At 43.5% G+C, this 5,557-nt stretch overlaps 4 non-coding genes across 4 annotated transcripts; 2 read left to right on the top strand and 2 right to left on the bottom strand.

Moving 5' to 3' along the window:
- Positions 1–616: 616 nt before the first annotated feature.
- Positions 617–689, top strand: trnaf-gaa (transfer RNA phenylalanine (anticodon GAA)). The gene has a single exon. It is a non-coding gene; the product is annotated as a tRNA-Phe (tRNA).
- Positions 690–1,589: 900 nt separating this feature from the next.
- On the top strand, positions 1,590–1,662 carry trnaf-gaa (transfer RNA phenylalanine (anticodon GAA)). The gene has a single exon. It is a non-coding gene; the product is annotated as a tRNA-Phe (tRNA).
- Positions 1,663–1,998: 336 nt separating this feature from the next.
- On the bottom strand, positions 1,999–2,071 carry trnaf-gaa (transfer RNA phenylalanine (anticodon GAA)). Its single transcript has one exon. It is a non-coding gene; the product is annotated as a tRNA-Phe (tRNA).
- An 846-nt stretch (positions 2,072–2,917) lies between these two features.
- On the bottom strand, positions 2,918–2,991 carry trnan-guu (transfer RNA asparagine (anticodon GUU)). Its single transcript has one exon. It is a non-coding gene; the product is annotated as a tRNA-Asn (tRNA).
- Positions 2,992–5,557: the final 2,566 nt, after the last annotated feature.

Raw genomic sequence — 5,557 nt, 5'->3', positions numbered from 1 at the left:
CAGTAACAGAGGTTGCCATTCATGGCTTTGGTCAGGGCCGTTTTGGTGCTGTGGGAGGGGTGGAAACCTGATTGGAGGATATTCAGACAGGAAGTTTTGGGCAAGGTGGACATGGATCTGGGAGGCAACAACACATTCAAGGGCCTTGGGGAAGAAAGGTGAGGCGAGATGCTAGTTAACGAGGACAGAGGAATTGAGGGTGGGTGCAGTTTGCATAATGTACACGTAGACATTTGCACACTCCTGCCTACGCGGGTTGGTGAGAGCTGGATGTAAGGCAGAGAACAATGCCCTGGGGCTGCCAAGACTCTGTCCTTGGATCAGTGGCATAACTCCTACATAATAAGGCAAAAGCAAAATACTGGAAATCTGAAATACAAACAGAAAATGCTGGAAACACTCAGCAGGTCAGGCAGCATCTGTGGAGAGAGAAAGAGAGTTAATGTTTCAGGTGGATGACCTTTCATCAGAACTGGAGGATGTTTTGAGATGAACAGCTTTTAATCAAATACAGAGCAAGTGAAAAGAGAGGCGGGGAAAGAACAAATAGGAAAAGATCTGTGATAGGGTGGAGGCCGTCCTATCAGATGCATCTCTTGTTACATTGCATATGTCAGCCGAAATAGCTCAGTTGGGAGAGCGTTAGACTGAAGATCTAAAGGTCCCTGGTTCGATCCCGGGTTTCGGCAGTGGACAAGGGTTGTCTTTTGTTTCCACGAATGTTCGATCATCGCTTTGTTTTGTCATCATCCCTTTATCAAAAGCAAAATACTGCAGATGCTGGAAATCTGAAATAAAAACAGCTGGAAATACTCAGCTAGTCAGGCAGCTTCTGTGGAGAAAGAAACTTGGTTAACGTTTCAGGTCGATGAACCTTCGTCAGGACTGGAGATGCAGTTCTTGCTGAGTATTTCCAGCTTTTCTGTTTTTATACCATCATCCCTTTTGTTCCTTTCCCTTGCAGAGTTTTTCCAGCTTTTCTGTTTTTATACCATCATCCCTTTTGTTCCTTTCCCTTGCAGAGTTTTTCCAGCTTTTTCTGTTTTTATAAACACCCAGTAACACCAGTGATTAAAACACTGTTAGAAGGCAAAGTTAAGCAAAGATGCAAGGAATTGAAAACCTGTGACATTGTTTTTACAAGCTTTTTCTTGCATATTTAAGTGTCTGACTTACTTATTCTTACACATGTAAATCAAGTAAAATATTTCATTCTGCAGAAAAAAAACATTTGCTGAAGCCCAGAATCAAAGCAGGGAGCTTTTAGATCTTCAGTCTAACCCTATGTGGAAATATTTGGGGAATGGGACTCTTCCAAAGAGGTCTGACGGGCTGAATGGCCTCCTTCTATGTTGTATGATTCTATGGAAATGTTGGAAGCACTCAGCAGGCCAAGCAGCATCTGTGGAGAGAGAAAGAGAGTTAACGGTTCAGGTGGATGACCTTTAATGAGAACTGAAAGATGTTTGAGATGAACTGCTTTTAATCAAATACAGAGCAAGTGAAAAGAAAGAACAAAAAGAAAAAAAATCTGTGATAGCGTATAGTCCATCCTATCAGATATCTCTCTCTCTATTTTATGCATACCAGCCGAAATAGCTCAGTTGGGAGAGCGTTAGACTGAAGATCTAAAGGTCCCTGGTTCAATCCCGGGTTTCGGCAGTGGACAGGGTCCTATTTTTTTGTCTCCACGTCTGTTCGATTATCACCTCTTTTTGCCTTGCACCATCACCCCTTTTTATAATTTAATCACTCCTCTGCCTTTAACCCTATCACTTTCCTTTTCGTTCCTTTCCAGCATTTTCTGTTTTTATTTCCTGCAAACTTACAAACACCCAGTAACACCAATAGCGTTAGGAGGCAAAGTTAAGGAAAGATGCAAGAATGAGAAAATTGATGACATTATTTCTTTGAACCAAACTTTTTGTTGCATATTTCAGTGTGTGCGACTTACTTATTTTTAACACACGTAAAACACTGCAAGAAAAAAAAAACATCTGCCGAAACCCGGGATCGAACCAGGGACCTTTAGATCTTCAGTCTAACGCTCTCCCAACTGAGCTATTTCGGCTGATACTCGCAACCTATTACAGTCTCTGAAACCAAGCTGGGTAACGCAGTCAGACCTTTTATCTTTTAATCTTTGAATTGGTTGATATTCCTGTGAAGTGACCCGATAGTTTTCTTTCATGGGGGTCGAAACTCAACTTTTACCACACACTTTAAATGTGAAGAGATTAAACAAAAAACTAGGCGTCAAACTCCCGACTGTAGCAAACCCTCTCGGAAAAAAGATACATTAATGTTTCCGGCGGTACGGTCGGTAAATTTCTCTTTTAAACTCCATTCATATTATTTTTAACTATCAAAAAACAACGTCAAATTATTTTTTTTAAAATTACTTGAGGACATTTTAAAGTTTCAAGAATTTTTTTTAAAAAGCCTTTTAATTTTAAAATCACTTCCTGTCCAAATATCTAAAACTTTTATCCCTTAATCTTTGCGCCAGATTTAAATCGAAAGGATTTATTAAAAATGTGTGCTTCGGGCAGTTTGGTATAAATGAATAATTCGAATATATTAAATTGCCTGAGGCTTTAAATTGCAAAATATATTTATGTTAAATGGTATTTTTCAAAAAGCGCAAAGACCGGAAGGAAAGTAATTACATTAAAAAAAAAGATACATTTAATAAATTTTGGTTTTGAAGTGGCTGAGAGGAGGATTTTTTTCCCTTTTCGGTCCTGTTTAAAGATAATAAATAATATTTTGTCAAAAAAATATGAAGGGAATGGAGGCGAAGCGAGGTAACGGCTGGTTAGAGCTAGGTTCAAGTGAATTTCGTGCAAGTCTAAGGTTATTAATAAAAATTGCTGTTCATGTAATTAATAATATTTAAATCTCCAGATAAAATGTGCGTCCCTGGGTGGGCTCGAACCACCAACCTTTCGGTTAACAGCCGAACGCGCTAACCGATTGCGCCACAGAGACTTGCAAATTAGCGATTCCGCCTCCCTATTTGTTGCATTGCTCGCAGAGTCCATAGACACGGTCTCACTTGTTTGTTCTAAGACTTGTACACATGACACCAGCCTGCAGTGCGTGTTAAAGCAAGAATCCCTGCACCATAATCCTGGATATACTCCCCTTGGATGAACCCTCTTTTATTTTACAGGGTTGGTTTTTAAAATACACATCCAATAACATTTAGCGTAACAAATCCCGTAAACTCTGCAAATGTGAAATAAACAAAACAGGAAATGGCGGAGATGCATTGGGAAGGAATTTTAACCTAACTCGCCGGGCGGGACGCCCATGCGTTCGGGTGGTAGCCGGCTTTACGCCCTGCCCAATGTTACTCCTCATTAACTTGAAAATCGGGCGGGGTGTAAAACCAGCATTGTACCCGATTTCGTCAGTTTAGGTTAAAGTCGCCCCTCCAGTGTCAGCTACATGCAACAACAAAAGTGGGTTAATGCTTTGGGGAAACGGTCTTTAACCAGAACTAGACGTCAAGAAAGCTCCTGAACTGACCAAAAACAGGGGTGGATTGGCTCCCCCGAAAGGGCGGGAGATTTTCACAGACAAAGAGGGGGTGGGGGGGGGGGGGGGACGCTGACAATACAGCGCTACTCCTGCTCCTACTTCTTATGTATAGAATCATTCACGGGGGCACGCGAAGCTCGACATTACTTCTCCAATGGTCTCCTCACCAGCCTGCAGAGCTCCACCCTTCATAAACTCTAATTCATCTAAAACTCTGCCAACCCCATCCTGTTCCATACAAAGTTCTGTCCGACCATTGCCCTGTTCTTGCTGACCTCTGCCGGCTGCCTAATCCCCCCCCCCCCCCGACCCAGTGCACTGAATTCAAAATCCTCATCCTTGTTTACAATTCCATCCGCAGCCTCAGACCACAGCCTCCCTCTCCAGCCCCATGTCCCAGTCAGTACTCTTCGGTCTTCCAATTCTGGCCTGCTTTGCATCCCCCAAGCACCACCCCAAACCCCCCCCCCCCCACCGTGCCCCCCCCCCCCCGCTCCATCATCACTGGGAGAGCCTTCAACCCTTGGCTATCTCAGCCCCTCTCTCTGTCTAAACCCTTATGTCTCACCAACTCTCTGCCCACTTGCAAAAGCCTTCCCAAAACCTATTTCTTTGGCCAGACTTTTGGTCTTCGCCACCAACTCACGATTATGGATTATTGAATATTTGCCAATTTTTTATGCTGGTCCATACGGTCATTAATGCCCCAGGTGAAGAAGGCTTACGGACAAGTCCACGGCAGCAGTAGAAAACACTGATCCATCTCCTTTACAACAACAACTTGCCTTCAACGTAGAAAAACATCCCAAGCTGCTTCGCGGAAGCATAAGGACAAAAATTGGACGTTGAGCCAAAGTAGGAGATGTTAGGAAGGGCGACCAACAGCTTGGTCAAAGAGGTGGGTTTTATGGAGGAACTTAAAGGAGGAGAGGGAAGTGGTGAGGTGGTGGGACTCCAGGGAGTGGGATCTAAGTGGCTGAAAGCACGGTGGAGCGAAGGGAGGGAGAATGCACAAGAGGCCACAACCAGAGGAATGCAGAGTTTGAGGATGGGGGGCTTGTAGGGCTGGAGAAGGGAGGACGAGGCCATGGAGGGATTTAAATGCAAGGATAATTTTAATTTTGAGGCATTACTATAATTGACAGGGCGGAACATTGTTTCAGAGTTCCAATGTGTTGTGCTGTGTTGTGGGTAGGCTGCACATCTTCATTCCTGATCCCTGACGCAGTGGATGCCTGATTCCAACCTGTGGAGGGAGGTGCTTTGTACCACAGCCAGGGTGGGAGAAATCAGCGATTGAGTCACCCTAGGCCAATGTTACAGCAGCCACAAACAGGGTGGAATTAGTTACGATAGGCCAGCAGGCTGTCTGCTTGTGGTTGGGAATGTAGCGTGAGAAGTTGGGAGATCCAGGATAGTATATTAGTGTTGCATTATACCCATAAGGCAACGCCTATACAATTACATTACAGGTCACAAGAAAAGCCATTATATCATGGGTACTCAACACAGTTGGTAGGGCAGGGGGAGATATTTCAAGCTTAACTCCCCTTTAAAATATAGTATGAGCGTTTATAGATGTTCCCTTGCTTCAGTAAGTATTGATGTTTCATATCAGTTTGAGTATGTAATTTCCTTAATCGGTACCTGTCAATTTTGATGTCATTGGCTGCCGCTGCATGTTTGTCGTAGCCAGAGAATCAACTGCATAGGAACATAGGAAACATAGGAACATAGGAACAGGAGTAGGCCATTCAGCCCCTCGTGCCTGCTCCGCCATTTGATAAGATCATGGCTGATCTGTGATCTAACTCCATATACCTGCCTTTGGCCCATATCCCTTAATACCTTTGGTTCCCAAAAAGCTATCCATCTCAGATTTAAATTTAGCAATTGAGCTAGTATCAATTGCCGTTTGTGGAAGAGAGTTCCAAACTTCTACCACCCTTTGTGTGCAGAAATGTTTTCTAATCTCACTCCTGAAAGGTCTGGCTCTAATTTTGAGACTGTG

This window comes from Heptranchias perlo, chromosome 17 (assembly GCF_035084215.1).
Source record: "Heptranchias perlo isolate sHepPer1 chromosome 17, sHepPer1.hap1, whole genome shotgun sequence".
NCBI lineage: Eukaryota > Metazoa > Chordata > Chondrichthyes > Hexanchiformes > Hexanchidae > Heptranchias > Heptranchias perlo.
The sequence above is the reverse complement of the archived record's forward strand: the minus strand, read 5'-3'. Positions and strand labels throughout refer to the sequence as shown.